This window comes from Lissotriton vulgaris, chromosome 3_1 (assembly GCF_964263255.1).
Source record: "Lissotriton vulgaris chromosome 3_1, aLisVul1.2, whole genome shotgun sequence".
Taxonomy (NCBI): Eukaryota; Metazoa; Chordata; class Amphibia; order Caudata; family Salamandridae; genus Lissotriton; species Lissotriton vulgaris.
The window spans coordinates 1,042,574,699-1,042,601,580 of NC_141689.1; positions in this window are offsets into that span (position 1 = coordinate 1,042,574,699).

Genomic DNA, 26,882 nt, shown 5'->3' on the forward strand with positions numbered 1-26,882 from the left:
TCATCTGGACCCAAAACGTGCGCTTTCATTCTATGTGGATCGCACACATCAGTTCCGGGTGGACGACCAACTCTTTGTTGGCTACGTGGGTGCGAAAAAGGGACGGGCGGTGCATAAACGGACCATCTCTCGGTGGGTCGTCTTATGCATCAAGGCGTGCTACTCCTTGGCTAGAAAGGAGCCTCCAGTTGGGCTGAGGGCCCATTCCACTCGGGCCACGGCGGCTACTACTGCCCTGGGTCATTTGCCAGGCGGCTACGTGGGCCTCGCTGCACACCTTTGCGAGGCACTACTGCCTGGACAGTCAGGTCCGGAGGGATGGCTTCTTTGGCCGTTCCGTCCTCCAGGACTTCCTGGTGTGAGTATTGGTTTGCAGACCCACCAACGGGGTTGGTATTGCTGGGGTATCTATACTAAGGTAAGGAATCTAATACCAACGTGTTTCTTTCAGATGAACAAGTTACTTACCTTCGGTAACGATATATCTGTAAGAAACAGTAGTTAGTATTAGATTCCTTACCGCCCCACCCATCCTCCCCGTTCTGCGAACTGATAGCTAGGGTTAAGGTTATTCCCCTTTCAGGGCCCTAGTTTCTTGGCACCAGTGTTGGTTCTAGCATGGCTCTGCATATCTGGAGCGGAAAAGCTGTGGCTAAGAACTGACGTCAGCGCGCATGGGCGGCTTCTAAGTACTCCGACGACGTCATTCCGGCGCAGACGACGCCGACGACGGACGCGGAGCCAGAGACGACGCCTAACGACGCGCAGGGGTATTGCTACGCAAAAATTTCCGGATCCAGTCTGACACCTGGGGATATTCTAAGGTAAGGAATCTAATACTAACTACTGTTTCTTACAGATATATCGTTACCGAAGGTAAGTAACTTCTTCAGTTGGCAAACTTCTCCAAGAGCTGTAGGAGTTTGAGGACTGCTGTACGGGGATACCCAACATAAAACAGCACATCATCCGCATGAAGAGAAATGGATACTACATGGGTACCATTCCGTATTCGTATTCCCCGTTGTATAAGAGCCCTTCTGGCCCATATTGCCATAGTCTCAATGGCCAGGACTAACAGCAGTGGCGAGAGGGGGCATCCTTGATGGGCGCCACGCTCCAGTGACTGTTTTGCCTATATGCTCTGTCCCAGCCGCACACGAATACTCCGCTCCGTATAAAAGATATGCACCCACCTATGGAACCGCTGTCCGAACCCCACCGCTCTCAGCACTAAGTATGGGCGAATTTTGCGAATCTCGCGTTCGCGAATTTTGCGGATTTGCGAACTCGCAATCCGCAAAATCCGCGAATTCTTCCGAATTTGCGGATTTTTTTTGTGTTCGCAAGGATTTCAGCCAGTTCGCGAGGGTTTCGTACCAGTTCGCAATTGCGAACTTACATTTCGGCACGCAACGGTCGCAATTATGTTGTTTCTACGTCTGGTTCATCATCACAGGTTCCCAGCACCCTCTGTTTCACCACTGCAACCCTCTGTTACATCAATGCCACCCTCTGGTTCATCATTACTGTAGATTATGGGGGGGGGAAAGCAAGCACACCAGCTCTGCTTCAACTGACATGAATTAATTTGGGGTTAGTTTATTAATGCGTCACTGTTTTAAAATTCCAGTCTGGCACCTGCTTCCTTATCTGTAATTTTGCTTTCTGTTGCAGTGCATTTTTTTTCCCCAGGACCTTTGTGGCCTACTTGTAGCTATTCTATGAGCCTGCTGTGAGGGTCAGAGCAGGGTCATACAATTGTTGCAACTAGCAACTGAATTCTGGAGGGGCCCCAGTCTGGAAGCACTACAGGGAATTGTTACTAATGATGAGTTTGAACTCTTGCCCCTGCCGAGTGCTTTCAGTTTTGAAAAACTTGTTTTTCTGCAATTTCGCGGGATTCGCGGGGCGCGAGATCGGATTCGGAAGCCGCAAATTCGTGCGAATATGCAATTTGTTTTTTTTGCGGCGTGTTAGTTGGCAAGGTTTTGTGCGTTTTTGCGAGCCGCTCGTAGCGCAAGGCGCGAAGTTACCCTCGCGGTCGTTCAAGGGCGCGGCCATCTTGTTTGCCTGACGTATTTCCGTTTCCGGGCGCGAAGTGTAATCTCGCAAAAACTGCGGCTTGCCAGTACAGTTTCGCGCGTGTTCGCAAGGAAAATCTCGCGCGAACTTACTCGCGCGGTCGTGAACGGGCGCGGCCATCTTGTTTCTCATTCATTGCTATGGTTCTGGGCATGGTCTTTGTATCCTCTGTCAATCTCTGCCATCCTTTGCTTGTTTGAAGTTTTTTTTTATCTATTTTACTTATTATCTATCACTCTATTTTTCTAGCCCTATATTTTTGTGTTTACTGCTACTTTTGGTTAATTTTAAACTACTTTTTTAAACTCTTTTCTTTTCTTCTCTTCCCTATTCTATTTTCTTTATTCCTTTCCGCCCAGACCATGGTGAAGGGAGCCGGGAAGCATCCCGAGAAGGGGAAGGGTCCCGCACCCCGTATCCGGCTCCCGTGCGGGCGTTTGAGGGGGGAGGAGGTCGTACCCAGGGAGATCTTTACCCCGGAGGAATTGGGCCAACTCATTTTTTATGTTCAGCGCCGCCTCCCCAGGACCACCATGGGAGGCGGCAAGATCAGTGCCGGGTACGGGGCCCGGGAGCGCCGGTAGCGGTGGGAGAAGGTGTGCCAGGCCATTCACCACCACTCTCGGGTCTGGCGCACCTACAACCAGGCCACCCACCGCTGGACGGATGTCCTGACCCGTGAGCGAGATCTGCTCGACCTCCTTGGCCTTGAGATCCCCGGGCTTGGTGAGTAGTAGCTATTTCTTTACTACTATGTTTTCTCCTGCTGTGTTATTATATTGCAAATTTTTGTTTTTTACCAAGAGCAATAATGCTGCTCATTACATTGTAGGTAAATTATATTTCAAAATCTTCTGTGCATTTCAGGTACACTGCTCTCCTTCTTCTCAGTAGTGTTGCTACTATGCTTATTTGTTTTAGATTTTGTGTTCATTTCATTGGCCTGTGAAATTATGTATGAGTGTAGTTTAAAGAACTGCGTAATGCTACACACTAAGGTTCAGATTTTTTATTACCTGCGCATCCCTGCAAAGTAGCAGGGATGCGCCAGTAATTGTGCGTCACGCCACCATCACCCATGGTGCGCCGTATTTACAATGCGGCGCACCATGGGCCCAAAACGTCACCAAAGCGTTACGCATCTGTGCCGTAAAGGCGGCGCATTGCTGGAGTTGCGTGGCAACGATGGTGCAGCTCCATCAATGCTCTGGGGTGCCCTATCTCCCCAATGCTGCGTCAAGCCGTACGTCTGCTTCAAGCAGGCGCAGGGTTTGAGTCACGCATCATTGTCCTCAAAGTGACTGATTGAAATCTTGTAGATTTTCCTCAGCCACTTTTAGGATGCGTTCCTGCGCAGGAACGGCCCTCCCTTGCGCCGGAACGCCCCCTATTGGCGCAGGGCTTTACAACGTGATGCATCTCCCATATGCGTCACGTTGTTAATATACGCCGCACCATTGCGCCTCTTTTGTGCTGTCGCTGCGTCACAAAAGTCACGCAACAATGGAGCAAAAGAGCCGCAAGGGGCTTCTAAATCAGCCCCTACAGACTCAAGTCCAGTCCTTCCTTTGTACACATGGCGATAAGAAGAAATAGTGGTGGTGGATTAATAGTTTGAGTATTTTAATGACTGGTTAATGTAGTAGGAAACTTTAGTGTTGTCGCTGATCTTCAGTCACGATGGACTTTGGCTGTCACTTTGCGTGCTGCGGACTGCTGCCTGCCAATCCTAGGCAAACCTTTTTAGTACTTTGTTTAGTGAGTTACATAGGGTAGTTTCCAATTCGACGGTCCGCAAATCAAGCAATACTAAAGTAATAACGTAGTCGACCACATGAGATTGGTCAATAATATATCCCGTGGAGTCGTTCCCTATTTGCTATTTCGCAAAAATATTTTGTTAGTTCTTTTGAAATGTTTGATTTGGTTGAGAAATATCATCCATGTTTTCTGTTTTTCTTTCTTTCATGTTGTACATTAGCTTTCCCCAGGGGCAAGAGGAGGACACAGGAGGAGGAGGAGGAGGGTGCTGTTGACGATACAGGCCAGGACCGGGCAGGCGAGGGCTCCTTTGCTGGCCCCAGTAAGTTTTAATTTTAATATAGAGTACTTATTTTTTCCTAGCGTACCTCATTCGATTTTTTCTAAATCGTCTTTGATCTTCTTGTAGACAGGATCTAAATTCTTATCCTGCCTCGACTATGACTCCGTGTGGTATTACTAGATTATTCTTATTAGTCTGTCTGTGTAGCTAACTAAGATTGCACATTTGGCATTTCCATTGGACTCCCATTCTAGTCAGCAATAGCTCTATGCACTGAGTGCAGTCCTCTGGGATTGTCCATAATGTCTTTTCAAGTATTCTAAATGTTTATGCTTTGACCATTGCCAACAATAAAAAGGTGAATGACCACCAAGAATGAATAAGATACTACTTTACTTTTGGTTTGGATAGGAGGACAATCCATTCTACTACTGTTGCAGGGACAAATCTGCACAAACAGAACTATGGACACTAAATAATGCATTGCTTACCTTATCAATTATAATAGGTGCTATTAGACTTTCCACATACCTCAGTGATAACAGACTTTGTAGTTGAACCCCCAATCTTCTTACTGACTAGATAGTGTGGCAGAGTCATTTAGCTCCCAAAGTCACCGATGGCAGAGGCACGGACTCATGCTTGCGAAAATTCCAAAACCTTTAGCTCATCCACTCTAGTCTGGAGGACCAAAAACCACAGAGTCCATTTAAGTTTAAAAGCTTTATTAAAAGTAAACCCATTTATTAAAATCAAGTTTGTCATAAAAGTGAACGTGTAACTGAAAATGGAAAAGTGCTTAGTGCTGACGATTAATTGGACACATTTCTTGTGGTCGAGCCGAGCTCTCACCTGGTTTGAACTTGATCCTGCTCGTGTTCTTAGAAGTCAAGCTTCTGTCTGTTAGGAGAAAAAGTGTTGCGTGTTAAAAAGTAAAAAGCAAACATTCATCAGTTGTGCCAAAAAGTGCAGCAAGACAACAGCCTTCCCTGGAAAAAGGGACATTTTTACTCTAGAGTACACAGTCATAAATTATTAAATTGTATACTGTTTTTTTCACATTTCTTTCTTCCTCCTAGACCAAATATTATATAGTAGTGAGTGGTGTATTCTAACATTATTAAATGTACTTTGTAGGTGGAACATCTGGAGACGGGGCCAGCGCGGAGGTGGTGGTGGCATTGGACGAGGAGGACAACTCTGGGGAGGAGGCGGTGCAAGTGCCGGACAAGGAAATGCCTGTGAGGGTTCACACGGTGGTGGCGGGCAGAGGTAAGCTATACATTCCTTAGTCATTGAGATTGAAGACTGCAGAGTGTGCTTTCTGCAGGGGTGTATTATAAATAAACCAGGTAGTAGCCTCCTCTAAATGTACTTCGACTTAGCTGGGAAGTTTTTGGCGAGAAGAATCCCAATCAGATCTGAGGTGAACTTGATGGATGGGATGAACGAAAAGCGAAAGAAGGGTGTAAGTAAGTGTGGAAGGACGAGAAATGTAATGATGACTGGCAAAGAAGAATGATATGTGTTTGCTTGGTCCCCGAGGTGGCTGGGAAGGAAAGAATATGGTATGGTGCATGGCTGGGTGAATTATGAAGCAAGGATGGGTGGAAGGAGAACAGCCTGGGTGGGTGAGACAGAAACTGTATGTGTGCATATACTTTGAATGGATGGATGCCTGGATCATTCATGGTACTATCTGACTCTTAGATAGCATATGTGTATCTAGAGAGAGTAGACTGTCACTGGATGAACTAAGTGTTACTTTGAAGAGCATGTAACACCGCACCCGCACGTCCGTTCCAGTGTAGGAAAGGCAAGGAAAAAAAGTTGTAACGTTGTCCAAATACTACCATGAATAGTAGCAGTAGTTTGTATTGCAACTGCAAGCACAGCATATATCCGGTTATTACGGTGGACACTCCCTACCTCTCTTAATAACTTTAGTTTAGTAGTAGTACGTCATTCATGTGTGGGGGTATCACTGTTCACTCAATAATAAGCAAAGCACCTTAAGTCATCCCATATGTCATCAAATACATCCCATGTGAAGTGATAGATAATCAGATAATTTAGCTTCTTCATTTTCCTTTTCTAATACTCATTTGCACTGTAGGGTGAAAGCTAAATTAATTAAGCAGTAGCCCTTTTAACAGAGTATTCTCAGTGCCACCCGTAATAGAAAAGTAAGAGCTTCACCACCTGCATGTACTGGACCGGTACAGTAACGCAAGTCTGTCTCACTCACCATGGTGTGCGTCTGTTTTTCTCGGGTGCAAGTTCACTGCGCTGGCATTATGCCGGCTTGCATAAGATAACGTACCAATTTTCCTAAACAAGAGAGAAGAAGAAGAATAAGAGTGGTGTACTGTCATAGTCTACTGTAATGGAAGTTCATAGTGCTCGTAGAATTTGTTCCTTAAACTCCCACTAATGTTAGAGCAAGGATGAAGAAGTCGGAGGTTACATAGATACTGTCCTCAATAGTTATGTACTGTGCTTTCAATTTGCTACTTGTACTGTGACAACTTTCTGCTCAATCATTTTGTGTTAATCTTAAGGAGCATTGGTTACAGACTATGTCTTTCTTTTTTCATGTAGTTGCTCCTTTCAAATCCAAGACACCATCAAGGAGGAAGGAGCTGGCTCGAATGGCCCGGCAACGGAGGCTGGATGCCACTGTCGCTGAATATCGGCGGCTGGTGGCCCTGGAGGAGGAGGAGACGCAGTCTGGTACAACAACAACGTCCACTGGGACAGCTGCATCCTCCTCCGTGCGGGCTGCCAGCCAGCGCAGTGCTCCAGCGGTACGGAGCCGGGCTACCAAAGCCAAAAGCCACCGCCGAGCAGTAAAGAAAGCAGCTGCCCCTCACAGGATTTGCAAGGCACACCGGCGCCGCTTATCCCTCAGACTGTCCTACCTGGAGCAGGAGGTCCATAACTATAAGAACTTGGTGGAGGGCCTCCGCTTCGAACTTGCCACCATCCGCAAGGAGCATGATGCCCTGGCTGCTAAATCCAACAGCACCCTGCCATAGTGTCCCTTGCCCCTTTTTTAGAGACTTTTGGGGGGTGGGAATTGGGAGTTGGGTTTTTTGGGGACTTTTGAAGGACAATCGTTGGGGTTAGGGAGGGTCTTGCGGGAGATTCTTTTGTTAGGGCTATAAAAATATACTTTTTGAAACTTTATCTGACCATACCTGTTTTTTACTGCTTTTGAGTCTGGTGGGTGGGGGTTTAACAGTAAGTTTGTTTTCCTGAATAGTCCTAGGACTTTAGTAGTACTACAGTCAATCCAATCTCTCGTCTCTCATTATACTCCATTATACTACCTCCAACCAAACGCCTATCTTACCTGTAATTTCTGTTTGCAAGTAGGGCTAGGCCCAGGGCTGGCTCCACGGGAAACAGCGAATAAGGTTGGCAATCCTGGGCGGATAAAATTTCCTCATAGCGGTGGTACTAGTGGTGTGACACAGTGGCAGTTGCATGCCTATGAAAAAAAAGAAAATGAAATCTGGTTTGTCCTCCTGAGCAATACAACGGTACAATAGAGAATATAGCAGGTGACAGAAGTACACTAGAACAGTGCCACATTGTAGCCTAACAAATGGTAAAGTATAACTAATTCGGTTGAAGTTCTTTGGCATTAGCCATGGGTCTTTGTCAAGCAGAGTAAGAATATATCCTCGGATTTCTTCACCAGCCTGTTGCTATCACCTTATCCTCCCCAGCAAGTGTGTGGATTTATTGCTGTAATTTAGTCACACATCAATCAAAACCACACAGACCGGGGGAAGAGGGTTAGGGTTTGAAAAATGGATGGGTACGGGGGTTTTTGGGAAAGGTTTTGGGAGACAAGAAAAAATAGCACAGCATGGACAAAAAAATTGTGAACATAAACAAATCTTTGGGTACAAACCTATCCATCAATCTTTGAAAGTGCATGCACTACTGCATGCATGTCAGTGAAAAGTAAGTAGTACTTTCGACAACTGTGGAAGAAAGAATGCGACAGTACAGGGCGTGTGTGGAATTATAGATAACTATATTCAACATAATGTCTCTGTTGCCAGATACCTGAGAGCCTTGCTGGTCACTATAAATCCATTCACAACACTCAATGGGGTTGGTCTGGAAGGTATAGTAGATAGAAAAGGAGAAATTGCTATTTTTCTAGGTGTCCCTTCACTCACCAGGGTTGCCCCTTGGTGACATGCTTCATCATTGGGGCCATCCCAGTCCTCTACGGGCTGGGGCGTGCTGCGACTTGCGAATTACGTAGGAGCACTTACAAATGACTATGTGTGGTGCAGATGTGATAGTGGAGTGGACTAAGTGATGTGTTAAGGGATCAATTTAGAAGCAGAGAGAGATCCAAGAAATGCAGTCACAGTCAGAGAAAAAGACAAAGGATACTGTATCTGTATGTTGTTGTAGTTGTCCTGTTGAATTTGGTAAGTAAGTTGCCTGCAGAAAAAAAATCCTCTTAGCGGCATTCCTCCATTGCAGCCGACGCTTCGTCCATCGATGTTGGTCACCAGAAGACACCCTGTAAAAAAAGCACAGCATGGACAAACAATTGAACATGAACAAATCTTTGGGTACAAACCTATCCATCAATCTTTGAAAGTGCATGCACTACTGCATGCATGTCAGTGAAAAGTAAGTAGTACTTTCGACAACTGTGGAAGAAAGAATGCGACAGTACAGGGCGTGTGTGGAATTATTGATAACTATATTCAACATAAGGTCTCTGTTGCCAGATACCTGAGAGCCTTGCTGGTCACTATAAATCCATTCACAACACTCAATGGGGTTGGTCTGGAAGGTATAGTAGATAGAAAAGGAGAAATTGCTCTTTTTCTAGGTGTCCCTTCACTCACCAGGGTTGCCCCTTGGTGACATGCTTCATCATTGGGGCCATCCCAGTCCTCTACGGGCTGGGGCATGCTGCGACTTGCGAATTACGTAGGAGCACTTACAAATGACTATGTGTGGTGCAGATGTGATAGTGGAGTGGACTAAGTGATGTGTTAAGGGATCAATTTAGAAGCAGAGAGAGATCCAAGCAATGCTGTCACAGTCAGAGAAAAAGACAAAGGATACTGTATCTGTATGTTGTTGTAGTTGTCCTGTTGAATTTGGTAAGTAAGTTGCCTGCAGAAAAAAAATCCTCTTATTAGCGGCACTCCTCCATTGCAGCCGACGCTTCGTCCATCGATGTTGGTCACCAGAAGATACCCAGTCCACTGCCTGCCTGATGCTGAATTGTGGCTCGCTAATGTGAAGCCTGACTCCATCCTTTTTTCCCCATTGCACAGACTGAAACCCGGCCTGTAATTATTCAACGAAAAACAGGAAGTGATATAACATTACAACACCACTGATAAATAAATATAAGGTATGTAGGCTGTGGAGTGCAAAAAGTCACACTTTGATTTTCCTAGTACAATATTTTTGAAAGTGCGTACTCTGTCTGAGTCACCTTTTGAAGGATAAATAAGTATGGGCAAATTAATGTAGCGGATCTTTCCCCTCAAGCTAGGTGTCCTGTAAAGTGTGTTTTAGAACAAAATTAGATCTTCCCAGCAGTGCTCCCACCCAGACCCTTACTAAAGCCAGTCGCAAAAATGTAGAAGACCGGCCCCAATCAAATCTCAAAAAACGAGGCCTAGCAGAAAACTGGTGACAAAACGTACTTTGAAAGTAAAAGTAGGCCCAAGTACCCCCTTACCCACCGTGGATTGCATTCAAACCACTTGCAAGCAACCAAGCAAAAGTATCCATAGCCAGCATCGCTCCAAGACTCGAAAACCCCCCCACCCAAACACATGCAATAGAAATACTGCTAATCCTAACGAATCCTAAGTTAAGAATAGTGGCAAAGGCTTTCTTTAACTATGCCAAATCCCCCCTTTCCCACCATGGATTTTCTTCAAATGACTTGCAACCAAAATTACACATTCTCACGAGTGCTCTAAGACTCCAGAACTCAGTTGCAAAAATCTAGAACACCCCGAAACACATGCAATCCTGTTGCTAGGGCTAACCCTAACGAACCCTAAGTTACAAAAAGTGCCAAAAGGCTTTTCCGCGAGGATTTTGTCCCAACCCCTTCTACCCGGTATTAGACCTTCCCAGGAATGCCCCAAGACCCGCAAACCCACCCGCCAAGAAGCATAACACCCCCAAACAGGCCAAAAGCAACATCTCATACTTGCAATATTTCTCGGCCTTCGGTCCAAACGCGCTGCGTAGCTAGGCCATAGGTCCGGTTTGCCACCACGGATTTCCTGAAAAGCAAATGCATCAAGATTAGAGTGTCCCAGCAGTGCTCCCAGACCCCGAAACTCACCCACAAACACCAGGAAGCCCCCCAAACAGGCCCCCGAAAACGCTACATTGAGCAAAATGTCAGAAATAGCAAAAAAAAATCGGCGTGGATTTTGGCCAAACCACTTTTATCCGGTATTAGAGCTTCCCAGCAATGGCCCCAGAGCCGTCAACCCAGGAGAAAACGAGTAGAAGACCCCCAAACAGCCAAAGAGCAAAAGTACAAAAATGGGGACTTTGTCATTTTTTTCCAAATTTCCCAAATCACTCCGCGCGCGCTCTGCAGCTAGGCCCTAACTCCCCTCTGCCACCATGGATTTGCTTCAAACCTCTTGCAAAGTAAAGTATATATAGCCAGCAGTGCGCCCAGACCCCGAAACCCACCCACAAACACCAGGAAGCCCCCCAAACAGGCCCCCGAAAACGCTACATTGAGCAAAATGTCAGAAATAGCAACAACAAAAAAATCGGCCTGGATTTTGTCCCAACCACTTCTACCCGGTATTAGACCTTCCCAGGAATGCCCCAAGACCCGCCAACCCACCCGCCAAGAAGCATAACACCCCCAAACAGCCCAAAAGCAAAATCTCATACTTGCAATATTTCTCGGCCTTCGGTCCAAACGCGCTGCGTAGCTAGGCCATAGGTCCGGTTTGCCACCACGGATTTCCTGAAAAGCAAATGCAATCAAGATTAGAGTGTCCCAGCAGTGCTCCCAGACCCCGAAACTCACCCACAAACACCAGGAAGCCCCCCAAACAGGCCCCCGAAAACGCTACATTGAACAAAATGTCAGAAATAGCACAAAAAAAATCGGCGTGGATTTTGTCCCAACCACTTCTACCCGGTATTAGACCTTCCCAGGAATGCCCCAAGACCCGCCAACCCACCCGCCAAAAAGCATGACACCCCCAAACAGGCCAAAAGCAACATCTCCTACTTACAATATTTCCCGGCCTTCGGTCCAAACGCGCTGCGTAGCTAGGCCATAAGTCGGGGTTGCCACCACGGATTTCCTGAAGAGCAAATGCAATCAAGATTAGAGTGTCCCAGCAGTGCTCCCAGACCCCGAAACTCACCCACAATCACCAGGAAGCCCCCCAAACAGGCCCCCGAAAACGCTACATTGAGCAAAATGTCAGAAATAGCAAAAAAAAATTGCCGTGGATTTTGTCCCAACCACTTCTACCCGGTATTGGACCTTCTCAGGAATGCCCCAAGACCCGCCAACCCACCCGCCAAAAAGCATAACACCCCCAAACAGGCCAAAAGCAACATCTCCTACTTACAATATTTCTCGGCCTTCGGTCCAAACGCGCTGCGTAGCTAGGCCATAAGTCGGGGTTGCCACCACGGATTTCCTGAAAAGCAAATGCAATCAAGATTAGAGTGTCCCAGCAGTGCTCCCAGACCCCGAAACTCACCCACAAACACCAGGAAGCCCCCCAAACAGGCCCCCGAAAACGCTACATTGAGCAAAATGTCAGAAATAGCAACAAAAAAAAACGGAGTGGATTTTGTCCCAACCACTTCTACCCGGTATTAGACCTTCCCAGGAATGCCCCAAGACCCGCTAACCCACCTGCCAAAAAGCATAACACCCCCAAACAGGCCAAAAGCAACATCTCCTAATTACAATATTTCTCGGCCTTCGGTCCAAACGCGCTGTGTAGCTAGGCCATAAGTCGGGGTTGCCACCACTGATTTCCTGAAAAGCAAATGCAATCAAGATTAGAGTGTCCCAGCAGTGCTGACAGACCCCGAAACTCACCCACAAACAGACGGAACCCCCCCTAAGAGCACCTCAAAGGCAAGCAAGTCAGCAAAAACACTAAAAAAATGTGCGCCTCGGATTTGGTCCAAACCACTTTTATCCGGTATTAGAGCTTCCCAACAATGGTCCCAGAGCCGTCAACTCACCTGCAAAGAGGTAGAACAACACCCCCACAAGTGCTGAGTCTTTCTTCATTGGGCGTAAACCAGCCCTCTGCTTTGATGGAAATAGGAGTCTGGAGGAGGAGGATAGAGGAGCATGTTCTTCTGAACTTGTGAACCTGAGGAATGCAGACTGCGGCACCTTCAAATCAATTAGCAAACCAGTGAAGACAGTTCTGCTGATGGGCTTGTTTTTGTGATTATCTGATTAAAGTTTGAAATATATTAACTGTGCACAACAAAGAAAGACAGACACACAGGAATAAAAGTGAATAAGGACGAAAAAGAAAGTTATTGATTCGTTGTCTCATTTTCAGGGCTCGGTATCACGGTCCAGGAATAAGAATAAGGCTTCGTCATCATACTCTGCGAATTCAGGCAGGGTGAGCTCAGTGTCACCTGACAGAGTAGAAATTCCCTCATCTATGTTGCTGGCCACCTCGTCTTCATCCGGCGCGCTTTCTCGTACTCTGAAATCTGGTGGTATGAGGTTCTGATTCATCTTGATCATTGTTAACCTCTCCACATTTTTGGGCGAGAGGCGGCTCCGTTTGGAAGTTACAATGCCACCATCAGCACTGAAAACACGTTCAGAAGACACGCTTGCGAGTGGGCAAGACAAGTAGTTTAAAGCCAGGTTGGTGAGCTCTGGCCACAATTCTTTTTTCCCATGCCAATACGCCAATGGGTCAGCATTAACATAGACCTCTGTTGAGTCATTCAGATAGTCCTTCACCATCGACTCAAGGTCCTCATCCAAGGTTCCTCCACTTTGCTTAGCTGTTGCTGTGCCTCTGCCCTTTTGAGAACCATACCCAAGCCGAGCTAGCCAATCCTCTTCAGCCTCCAATGTTTCTGTTGTGTCTGGTGCAGATGATCCGGTTGCCGGTGTCTTTAACGGCTGAGAGGTCACTTGTGCCACAGCCACAGGTGCAGAAGTGGATTGTTTTGACTGGGGATGGCCTGCTGATGTACTGCCATTTCCTTCAATTTTCTGCCGTTCTCTTTCAAACCTCTTGGCTGACAAGGCTAGCCAACGTTTGTACTTTGGAACATGTTCATCATCAAAAGGAAAGAATGCTTGGCCTGCCAGCGCCTTTTTGTAGCGTGGATCCAGAATAGTAGCACAAATGTAATGCTCTTCTGAGTGGATCATTTTAAGACGTTCATCACCTTGTAGGAGCTCTAATAATTTCTCAGCCAGAACAAAAGAGTCTTGGTTTTTTACATCTTTTTCAAACACAGAACACACCTCCTTCAGTTGGTGCTCCAGCATGTACAACAATGGGATAGCTTTTCCCAAATTACAGTCCTCCTTGCTGACTGCACGCGTGAAGAACTCAAAAGGACGAAGCATGCGTGTCAGGCTTTGAACTATGTTCCATTGCGCCGCACCCATCCTCAGGTCCTCCTGAGCTGTACCCTCTGTTAAGAAATATTGATCGAGTACCGTATACTGCTCATACAGACGCTCAAGCATGTAGAAGGTTGAGTTCCAACGTGTTACCACCTCCTGGATGAGTGCTTTCACTGGCATTTGACATTGATATAGCAGGCTCCTCAGCTGCTTCCGGGCCTTAAAAGAATGGCTGAAATGGTTGCACATTTTTCGGCAGGTGTCCAATACTCTGTACGCTGCACTGCCTTTATTACCCAAGAATTTTTGGACAACCAGGTTTATACAGTGCGCCAAACACGGCACTCTGAAATAGTAACCCTGCCTCATGGCCTTAACTATATTGGTGCCATTGTCCGTGGAAACATAACCAACCTGGCGTTTTTTGGGGGACAGCCAGTTAAGGACCTTTGTGTTAAAGACATCCAAAATGTTTTCTGCTGTGTGACGTTTCTCCAAACCAAACATGGCTAGTGTTGCATGTTTCCGAGCAGCTTTAAAAACAATGTCCGCGTCAAAACCTGCGTTTAGCTTTGCTTTAGCCCCTGAAAAAGAGACCCAGTGTGCAGTGATGCACATGTAATCAGCGCCTGCGCCACTGGTCCACATGTCTGTTGTCAGATGTATAGTGTGAACAGCACTCTTCTCCAAAGCTGCCCTAATCACCTTCAGAACATCTTCATGTAGTGCTGGAACCGCAACTCGGGCAAAATAGAACCGGCTAGGAACCTTCCATTTAGGGCAGAGCGCTGCCACTAATTCTAGAAAACCAACCCCTTCTACAAAAGAAAAAGGGAGAAGGTCCAGAGCTAGCATTTTAGCCAGCATAGTGTTATACAGACGCATCAGTGGATGGTTGCGTTCATATTGCGCTTCTGAAAACAACATCTTTTTAATGTTGCCCTGGACCAAGGATTTACGGGATGAAGATGATATCTTCGACCCAGTTACGCTCGCTGATGAACTTTTCCGCATTGATGTCTCACTCTCTCCCACACTCTTAGTGTGGCTCACATGGGGTGTGCTGCTGACAGGGGTACTGGGTGTAAGTGAAGTGTTTGAATCGTCTTCTTACTCCTCGTCATCATCAGATGAAAAATCAACGTTTTCATTACGTGCAATTCGGGCTTCCTTGACCGCCTCTAGGTGCGAAAACCATTTGACAGTGTGCTGTCTCTCAAGATGACCTCTCTGGCCTCCGGTACCATAGTTGGTACCAAACTTACCACGACTAACTCGAAGCTTACAAATGCTACAAATGGCTACGTTTTCCATTCTTGGGCAAACACTAAAGAAGTCCCAAACTGGAGACTTGAAATGTCTTTGGGGGCCGGAGGAGGCGGCGATACTGGTGGTGGTGGTCCTGCTGCTAATGCCAGATGAAGTGGAGGATGTGGATTGCCGAACTTCAGTACATTTTGCACTTTCACCACCACTAATTGAGGTCGAGGTGGATGGAAGTCCCTTCTTGCGAGGAAGAAATATGGAAGCGGTAGGTGTTGGTGTACTAGTTAACTCCAAATCCAATGATTGTTGTGTTTCCATTGACTCCTCGTCGACATCATCATCACGCTCAGCAGCTTCTCGGGATAGGGTCAAAATGTCTCTTTGCTGCATGCCCGCTGGGGCTGCAGTGACCATTATGATGACTGGATCGTCGTCGTGAAGGGCTTCATCAGCAGCAGTATGCGTCACTTCTTGTTGAGCCTCATCACACTCCATAGCTATGAGTTTTTCGACGACCTTCCTTTTACGCTTGGGTATCTTTGTCAGATCATGGTGTGCCTCACTCTCAGGCTGCCGTGGTGGTACCCATTCGTCATCCAGATCATCAGTAGGAGGTGAGCTTGAAGAAGATGTAGACACCCCCCTTGATCTTTTCCTTGCTAGGGATGTGGAAGACAATGAATGATCATCAGGAGGAGTGGCTTCCTCAAATGATACCTCGGTCTGATTGTCAATTTCCTGATGTGCCCCTACTTCGGGAGGAACAACTATTGTGGGCACTTGTGACCCTCCATGCACCTCTGCTTGCGCATCTCCTTGCGCTGCGCCTCCTTCCACATGTACTTGGGCTTCTACTACTTCCACATGTTGTTGTTGCGGCTGTGGTTGTTCAACACTTGTCAGATGAGTTACAACAACCTGTGTTGATTTAGGGACATTGCTGCTACTTTACCTGCAGGGATATTTACTCGCCAGGCAGCATCCTCGGGACAGGCGCTGGTAATCGCCTCACCTAACGTACCCGCCATCTTGGGTAGGGAAGGTCGACGGTCCAGTTGACCGCCCCTCCCACCCTCCGACTCCTCCTCCACCATGCATAAAAACAACAGAGCTGCACGTTCGCGCAGCGGACGGGCGCAGCGGGCGGGCCGGCGGCGCGCCGAAGGCGCGCCAAAGGCACGCCCGTCTGTGCCCGTCCGGGCCAGGCCGGGCGCAGGGCCACCTATTATGCCCGTTTTTTATGAGCATCGTATTAGACATTCAAGGGACTACCTCCTGCAATTCAGTGAAGTAAATACTACCCCTACCTCGATCCCTTTAATTACCTTTCACAACGATACTCCTGTGTTATCCTCCAACTTGACAACCAATAGCTTCAGTTTGGCCCTACTGAACTGTAGATCGGCTGTCAAACATGCGTTAGAGATAAAAACACTAATTCTGGACCTACAACTAGACACTCTTTTCCTTACGGAAACCTGGCTAACGCCCCATTCAGATGCAGATATTGTGAGCATGCCACCCAAGGACTACCTTATACATCATCAAAACAGAACAAAAGGCATAGGAGGCGGATTAGCGATTATTTACAGGAATTCCATTACTTGTAGGTTACAAGAAGGAGGGATTGAGGACTGTGAAAGTGTCCACTTCTCACTCCAACTGAATCCCAACAAATCCATGTCTGGTCTTTTGATTTACCGCCCGCCGGGGGCCACAGGTAACTTTGTCCGATCACTACTGGACACCACCACTTCCTCTTGCACCGTGACCCCTAACTTCATTCTGCTCGGCGATTTAAACCTTCATTGCGAGGACAGTACTAATATTACTGCCAGGGACCTTATTTCAGAACTGAAAGCACTTGACCTCCATCTGCTCAACTCAGAGGCAACCCATACTAAGGGTCACCTCCTTGATCCCATATTTGCCAATTTTATAACTGAAACTCGCCCTGCTCTCCCTCTCCCCTGGTCTGATCACTTTCTCATTCCTTTTATGTGGCAAACCAGTAAACCCATTTGCCACTTGCAAACGCTTAGAGAACGCGACAGACCATGGTCAAAAATACCTTATGAAGAATGGACACAAGAGTTGACACGATCTTCCCCCTCTGCAGATCCTGATCCTGTGTTAGCTAACGACAACTTCACCAACTGGATCATTTCCACCTTGGACATAGTCGCCCCAAAGTTAGATCTGAAGAAAAGAAAGACCACTTTTAAAACACCCTGGTTCTCACAGGAACTCAGAAATCTTAAGAAAATCTGTAAAATCCATGAACGTAAATGGAGGAAAACATGGGATCCTACTACCAAGGACGAATATAAAGCAGCGATGAGGACCTATAAAGCGGCGCGGAAAGCAGCCCAAGCCTCCTTTTTCGATAAAAAAATTAAAACTGCCTCTAACTCTTCTCGTGAGACCTACAAAATAGTTAAAGAGCTCCTCACTATACCCAACACCCTCCCAACCCAACAACCCACAACTGACAGATGTAACCAAGTAGCCTGCTTCTTCCAAAATAAAATCCTCAAGATCCTACAGTCACTTCCCCCTTTACACGATGACAATCTCCTGACGACCCCATCATTCACCGTCAGCGGCCCGACTTTAGACAATTTCAGCTTACTTTCTGAGGACGTTTTCGTAAAAACTCTTTCAGACCTTAAAAGCGGTTCCCCTAATGATCCTGCACCTATCCACATTCTCAAACAAGTTGGACCCACCATCTCGTACCTGGCCACCAATCTTATTAATGCTTCGTTTAAGCAGGGAGTGGTTCCTCCAAACTGGAAACATGCTATTGTTAAAGCCCTGCAAAAAAAACCGGGTATGGACCCTACAGATTTGACTAACCTCCGTCCAATTTCACTCCTTCCTGGTTTAAGTAAAATAGCAGAGAAGGTAGTTAACAAACAATTGTCTGCCTTCCTCGAAACTAACAATCTCCTTCGACCCACTCAGACAGGCTTCCGTCCAGGTCAGGGGACGGAAACAGCCCTTTTGAAGGTAGTTGAGGAGGCAAGATGCATCTTGGATTCGGGAGGATCAGTGTTACTGATTCTCCTGGATCTAAGCGCTGCATTCGATACGGTGGACCACAAAACCCTCATCAAACGCCTCTCCGGTCTGGGTGTAAGGGGCACTGCCCTTTGCTGGCTCTCGTCGTTCTTACAAGATAGAACATTTCAGGTCAGTGAAGGAAATATGCGGTCCGACATCTTCCCTCTCCAGTGTGGGGTCCCTCAGGGCTCTTCACTGAGCCCTACACTTTTCAACATTTACATGGCCCCCCTGGATGACGTGGTTTCCCCTTTTGGGATAAAAGCCGTCACATACGCTGACGACACCCAAATGATCGTATCATTCTCCCTGGAAGAGGACAAGGTAAAAAACCTCCATGACTGTTTAGAGGGCATCCAGGCATGGATGTCCGCTTCAAGGCTTAAGCTCAATGGTTCGAAAACTGAGCTCATGCTGTTGGGAAATAAAATACCCTCTCTCCCATCTGCCATGTGGCCAGCATGCCTCGGTCCTCTCCCCCAACCCAAGACTGAACTAAAAAGTCTAGGTTTCTGGCTGGAACAGGACCTTTCCCTCAAAACGCAAGCGAAAAAGACAGCTGGTACTTGTGTGGGGTTACTGCGGTCTATCAGAAAGATCCTTCCTTTACTTCCAGGACCCTCTCAGAAATTGCTTGTTCAAGGCCTAGTCTTATCAAGACTAGATTATTGCAATGCTCTCTTCCTTGCTGCCCCGGAATCCACGATCAACATTCTGCAAAGAACACAGAATGCCGCAGCTAGGATTCTCACTGGGACCTCTCGCAGGGTCTCAGCCAAACCCGCACTCAAGGCACTACATTGGCTGCCGATCCGCGAAAGGATCAAGTTTAAGGCCCTCTGCACGGCCCATAGAGCCTTGCACAATCAAGGGCCCCCAATGCTAAAAGACATGATCTTTCCATACAGACCTAATCGGCCCCTTCGCTCAGCTCAAGGCCATCTGGCCACGGTCCATAAAATCAAAAAAGCCCGGACTGGAGGACGCCGTTTTTCGGTCACTGCGGCCACTTCCTGGAATGCCCTGCCATTTCATCTCCGCTCTGAGGCCAATCTGCTGAAATTCCGCAAGCTCCTAAAAACCCACCTCTTTCCTCAATAATATTCTTCTCTCTCCCTGTCTGTCCCCTCAGTAGTTCGCAATACTAGCGCTGGGACGCTCTCGGGCAGCCATGCGCTATATAAGTTCCAAATTTCATTTCATTTCATTCACTTTCTTGCGATGAGCCAACATCACTGGTCGATGGTGATTGGAGAAGTACACTGACTGCCTCTGAAGCACTCAAGGGCTTTGACTTAAGTTGGCGTGGTGGTGGAGGCACTGAACCCAATGGAGCGGGGGTGCTGCTCCCAGCTTGGTCCCCAGCAGATCCTGCTGCTGCAGGCGTACTTTTTTTTTTGCTCCCAAAAAACGTGGCGGTTGGCACACCAGCCTCCTTGGTAACTTGCTTCTTCTGCTCCTTACTAGCAACTTTCTTGCTAGAGGAGCTACGGAGACCTTTTTTTGGGGCCATCTTCTTCAGAGCAGGTCAGACAGCAGGCCGCAGTTGCACGAATTGTAGAGTTGTCTGAGGCCAGACGTGACGTCGCGTGACGTTATGCTGCACACACCCACCGCTGCAGGACTTCTTCCTGGCACTGGTGGTTCTCTTGAGTCTTGTGCACCTAAAAACAATGGAAGACAGAGGAACATCAGTTCAGTTATACACCCAAAAAAAAATCGGACAAAAACCCAGAAAAATCAGCACAATCCCATTCCATCCATGCCCTCCATGATGTTTAAGTTCAAGACACCCCACAGAAAGACTAGGCCCATGCTAGACTCAAATACCCCTGGTGAAAAGGCCACAAGTACAGCCCCCAAAAACGAAAATCACTGAAAAATCAGCACAGTCCCATTCCATCCATGCCCTCCATGATGTTTAAATTCAAGACAACCCACAGAAAGACTAGGCCCATGCAAGACTCACTACCCCTGGGCATAAAGGTTGAAAAGTAGGCAAAATGGTTGCAGGCCTAACAACAATGCCTGCATTCAAAATGGCCACTTGCCTCCCAGCACATGGCCAGGGCCTGTAGCAGCACTCAAAATGGCCCCCAGCCACATGGCCTGTCCCTCCCCATGAACACCCCCAAAAATCGAAAAACACTGAAAAATCAGCACAATCCCATTCCATCCATGCCAACCATGATGTTTAAGTTCAAGAAGACACCCAACAAAAAGACTAGGCCCATGCTAGACTCAATACCCCTGGTGAAAAGGCCACATGTACAGCCCTCAAAAACGAAAATCACTGAAAAATCAGCACAATCCCATTCCATCCATGCCCTCCATGATGTTTAAATTCAAGACAACCCACAGAAAGACTAGGCCCATGCAAGACTCACTACCCCTGGGCATAAAGGTTGAAAAGTAGGCAAAATGGTTGCAGGCCTAACAACAATGCCTACATTCAAAATGGCCACTTGCCTCCCTGCACATGGCCAGGGCCTGTAGCAGCACTCAAAATGGCCCCCAGCCACATGGCCTGTCCCTCCCCATGAACACCCCCAAAAATCGAAAATCACTGAAAAATCAGCACAATCCCATTCCATCCATGCCCTCCATGATGTTTAAGTTCAAGACACCCCACAGAAAGACTAGGCCCATGCTAGACTCAAATACCCCTAGTGAAAAGGCCACAAGTACAGCCCCCAAAAACGAAAATCACTGAAAAATCAGCACAATCCCATTCCATCCATGCCCTCCATGATGTTTAAGTTCAAGACACCCCACAGAAAGACTAGGCCCATGCTAGACTCAAATACCCCTGGTGAAAAGGCCACAAGTACAGCCCCCAAAAACGAAAATCACTGAAAAATCAGCACAATCCCATTCCATCCATGCCCTCCATGATGTTTAAATTCAAGACAACCCACAGAAAGACTAGGCCCATGCAAGACTCACTACCCCTGGGCATAAAGGTTGAAAAGTAGGCAAAATGGTTGCAGGCCTAACAACAATGCCTACATTCAAAATGGCCACTTGCCTCCCAGCACCTGGCCAGGGCCTGTAGCAGTACTCAAAATGGCCCCCAGCCACATGGCCTGTCCCTCCCCATGAACACCCCCAAAAATCGAAAATCACTGAAAAATCAGCACAATCCCATTCCATCCATGCCCTCCGTGATGTTTAAGTTCAAGACACCCCACAGAAAGACTAGGCCCATGCAAGACTCAATACCCCTGGTGAAAAGGCCACAAGTACAGCCCCAAAAAACGAAAATCACTGAAAAATCAGCACAATCCCATTCCATTCATGCCCTCCATGATGTTTAAGTTCAAGACACCCCACAGAAAGACTAGGCCCATGCAAGACTCAATACCCCTGGTGAAAAGGCCACAAGTACAGCCCCCAAAAACGAAAATCACTGAAAAATCAGCACAATCCCATTCCATCCATGCCCTCCATGATGTTTAAGTTCAAGACACCCCACAGAAAGACTAGGCCCATGCTAGACTCAAATACCCCTGGTGAAAAGGCCACAAGTACAGCCCCCAAAAACGAAAATCACTGAAAAATCAGCACAATCCCATTCCATCCATGCCCTCCATGATGTTTAAGTTCAAGACACCCCACAGAAAGACTAGGCCCATGCAAGACTCAATACCCCTGGTGAAAAGGCCACAAGTACAGCCCCAAAAAACGAAAATCACTGAAAAATCAGCACAATCCCATTCCATCCATGCCCTCCATGATGTTTAAGTTCAAGACACCCCACAGAAAGACTAGGCCCATGCTAGACTCAAATACCCCTAGTGAAAAGGCCACAAGTACAGCCCCCAAAAACGAAAATCACTGAAAAGTCAGCACAATCCCATTCCATCCATGCCCTCCATGATGTTTAAGTTCAAGACACCCCACAGAAAGACTAGGCCCATGCTAGACTCAAATACCCCTGGTGAAAAGGCCACAAGTACAGCCCCCAAAAACGAAAATCACTGAAAAATCAGCACAATCCCATTCCATCCATGCCCTCCATGATGTTTAAGTTCAAGACACCCCACAGAAAGACTAGGCCCATGCAAGACTCAATACCCCTGGTGAAAAGGCCACAAGTACAGCCCCAAAAAACGAAAATCACTGAAAAATCAGCACAATCCCATTCCATCCATGCCCTCCATGATGTTTAAGTTCAAGACACCCCACAGAAAGACTAGGCCCATGCTAGACTCAAATACCCCTAGTGAAAAGGCCACAAGTACAGCCCCCAAAAACGAAAATCACTGAAAAATCAGCACAGTCCCATTCCATCCATGCCCTCCATGATGTTTAAGTTCAAGACACCCCACAGAAAGACTAGGCCCATGCTAGACTCAAATACCCCTAGTGAAAAGGCCACAAGTACAGCCCCCAAAAACGAAAATCACTGAAAAATCTGCACAATCCCATTCCATCCATGCCCTTTATGATGTTTAAATTCAAGACACAGAAAGACTAGGCCCATGCAAGACTCACTACCCCTGGGCATAAAGGTTGAAAAGTAGGCAAAATGGTTGCAGGCCTAACAACAATGCCTGCATTCAAAATGGCCACTTGCCTCCCAGCACATGGCCAGGGCATGTAGCAGCACTCAAAATGGCCCCCAGCCACATGGCCTGTGCCTCCCCATGAACACCCCCAAAAATCGAAAAACACTGAAAAATCAGCACAATCCCATTCCATCCATGCCAACCATGATGTTTAAGTTCAAGAAGACACCCAACAAAAAGACTAGGCCCATGCTAGACTCAATACCCCTGGTGAAAAGGCCACAAGTACAGCCCCCAAAAACGAAAATCACTGAAAAATCAGCACAATCCCATTCCATCCATGCCCTCCATGATGTTTAAATTCAAGACAACCCACAGAAAGACTAGACCCATGCAAGACTCACTACCCCTGGGCATAAAGGTTGAAAAGTAGGCAAAATGGTTGCAGGCCTAACAACAATGCCTACATTCAAAATGGCCACTTGCCTCCCAGCTCTTGGCCAGGGCCTGTAGCAGCACTCAAAATGGCCCCCAGCCACATGGCCTGTCCCTCCCCATGAACACTCCCAAAAATCGAAAATCACTGAAAAATCAGCACAATCCCATTCCATCCATGCCCTCCATGATGTTTAAGTTCAAGATACCCCACAAAAAGACTAGGCCCATGCTAGACTCAATACCCCTGGTGAAAAGGCCACAAGTACAGCCCCAAAAAACGAAAATAACTGAAAAATCAGCACAATCCCATTCCATCCATGCCCTCCATGATGTTTAAGTTCAAGACACCCCACAGAAAGACTAGGCCCATGCTAGACTCAAATACCCCTGGTGAAAAGGCCACAAGTACAGCCCCAAAAAACGAAAATCACTGAAAAATCAGCACAATCCCAATCCATCCATGCCCTCCATGATGTTGAAGTTCAAGACACCCCACAGAAAGACTCAGTCCACCCACCTCTGAGTACCCCTGGGCAAAAGGCCCCAAAACAGCCCAAAAATCGAAAATTCCAAAATTGTAGTTGCAGCAACTGTAATGCCCCAAACAAACTTACTTGTAAAATTTCTAATCCAACAGTGATCCAAAGAAAGTCAAAAAGGCCTCAAATCCAAATATCCAGCAGCATCCACAAAAAGTAATCCTTCCAGCTCCAGATCCAAATGAAAAGTGACCAGGAGATGGACAAAGCACTGGGAGGAGCCTGCTGGACAGGAACAGGAAGTTGAAGACTGTGGGGCACTTCCTTCCTCCCACCCCCCTCCCCAAAATGGACTCCTCGCTAAAAAAGTGCAGGCAAATGTCAACCTAAGGAGTTATTCAGATAAAAATCATCATTTCAAGAAGGTTTATGCTGCTTACTGGTGGATTTCTTGTGCAGAATTGCAAATTTTATATTTTCGCTTGTGCGAGATTGTTGCTGCTCGCCGCATCTCAAATCTCGCAATTGCGAAGTACCGCGAGACGTGATCTCGCCATACTCGCGTTGACAAACTCTCGCTGTGTAAGTTGGCAAGCCGCGATGACGTAATCGCGCTCGCCAAATTCCCGCGGGATCCCGCAGCAAGATCCAAAATGGCGCAGCACTCGCAAAATATCGAGAAAAACAACTCGGCAAGCGATGATAAACGCCGCGCGCCGCAAAATTGTATCACCAAGAAAAAAAAAATCCGCTGCGTGCGAATTTGCGGATTTTGCGGGAAATTTGCAAATCTCGCGGATTGCGAATTTACCGAAAATCCGCGAGCGTAACGGATTTTCCGCCCATACTTACTCAGCACTTCCTGAAAGTAGCCCCAATCCAGTATGGAAAGCTTTTTCGAGATCAACGGAAATGCGAGCCATCTTCTCTGCAACAGCTTGCGTCTCTTTCATAATGTGCACCAAGCGTCAAATGTTCATGGCTGTGCTGGGACCTGGTATCTACCCACATTGATCATCATGGGCGCTGGCGAATGACACTGCTGGCGGCGTCGCCGGGACCCCGCAGGGGATGCTGGGAGTTGTAGGCAGCCAGGCAGGTAGGGAAACCACGGCGGCAAACGCTCCCCCCTCTCGGTGGCCGCTATGGCAGAGCGGCGGCGGGGGGGAGCGAGACACAGGAGCGTGTGAGGCAGCAAGACCACTGAAGTGCAGCTAGTGCATCTTCTCTGTCTTGCAACTCTCGCTGCAATTGCCTCCACACTCCATCCCCGCCCCACAGACTACCGCCTTCATAGCTTCCCATTCCATACCTCTGCTGCGTATGGCGGTCCAGTTAAGGGAAATTTACTCCGTAAACGATTGAAAAAGCGATTCTCTGCACTCTCTATCTTCTAGGAGATCGGATGGCATTTGCCAGTAACTGACATTCCACTGAACCACACAGTACACCGGTGCATGGTCCGACAAGAATCAAGCTAAGTGGGTTATTTCAGCAGCCAGAAAGGCGGGCAATTCAGTCATTAAGATTCTATCTAGCCTACTGTGTATGTTGTGTGTGTGTGTGTAAAGCCTGTATATAACCTCTGCGTCGGGTGTTGCGTCCACCATACATCGTGTGCCCCAGATCCCTCCACTTAATGTGTCATTGTTAAATCATATGCGGCTTAGTGCCTGCTCTGGGGAGGTACCCGTCCAGATCAGGATCTATAATACAATTACAATCTCCCAACCTTATGAGCGGAGCTTCCAGCTCTGCCGTAATTAGTTGTATGCACTGCTGGATAAAAGGCCGTCTCATCCGTGTTCGGGGCATACCCTCTCACCACCTGTGTCATTCCAATGAGTTTCTTGCAGACATGAAAACGTTATCTCGCCTCTTGAGGAAGGAGAGGACTCTGACTTTTAGTGGAGGTGCCTAGCCCCTTGACATTCCAACTAAGAAACTCTACTTGCCGTGCCATTATATTCCTTTAACTTTTTCTCCTTGTGTGTGCCACTGGTCAAGTGTCCCAACCAAACCACTGTTATAACATAACCTGTAACGGTCCATAAACAAGGACCCAAACCTACCCTCCCACAGACAGTAGTTGGCAAACATCACAGTTGATACTGCCCACCTCATGCTCGTGCCAGGACGTGTACACCATCCCAATTAGCCCAACAGGGGAAACACGTAACATTACGTCCCCAGTCTGCTACCTGTTACAGTTCAGCGGTTGCACTTCAATTCTGGGGTACTGCATATAGATGCAGTCCCCACAGTGACTGCCCTTGTGCATCTCCCGAAATTCCCATACATACCCAATGACTCCCTTAGTCGGGCCGTCATACTCCAGTATTCACGCCAAGCACGTTGTCATAACCTCATCATACTATTAGTTTCACTGCACACCAATTGTCTGTAATTTCAGAAGCTAGTATCCAACCCTTAATACACTTGTGTTCAGAGGCCTCGTCCATCAGTGTTTCAGGCACAGTGTCCATTGATGGGCCCAAGACTTGAGTCCTCCATTCTGGTTCAGCAGGAGCATCCACCGGGGGAGAGTCCAGAGCACTTGCAGCCTCAGTGACATTCAGCTGCAGCGAGTCATCCTCCCCAACTGTAATCCTATGCTCTGTTTGTTTAGTCATTTTCTGTATTCTCAACCACTCTGCTCGTTGCCAAGGGCCTTTGGACGAACGTGTTCGCCATCCACGCTATTGCCCTCATGGCTACCGGCTCAAACCACTCCCAGACTTTCTCTGGGGAGTCAAAGAATTGCACCCTCCCCCTGTTGGAACCTTTAATTTGGCTGGGTACAGTAGCATGTACTCTAACTTTAACTCCTGGATCTAGCGTTTGACTTCCAAATAGGATTTCCAAAGTTCCTGCACCTGCCTTGTGTAGTCTGGATGCACAGAGACTTTATTATTCTCATACTGAAGGTTCTGGTGTTCCCTCACTGCTCGCAGAATGCAGTCTCTGTCTCGGTAGTTGATCACTTTATCTACCACCGCACCGCACTGGGCTGGGTGCCCGGGGCGGCACTAGAGCCCTATGCTCCCTCTCAATCGTGAACAAAGCAGGCAAACCCTTGGGCCGGAGCTGTGTTCAGATCCAATGTTCTAAGAATTGCTCGGCTGACCATTCAGCTTTTTGGGGGGTTACCAGCATGCAGATGTTGCTGCGCCTAGATCTCCCTTCTGCATCCTGCGCGTGCCATTCCAGCGCCTTCGTGGTCATTGTCATTTGTGCAACTTGCTGTTTGAGTGTCACTATGTCCCCTCACAGCTACACCATGACTGCCTCGGCTGTTGTTACCTTGTCAGCCACTTTCCGCAGGGCAGTCCGTAGCAAGGTGACATCAATAGAGACGGTCTCTA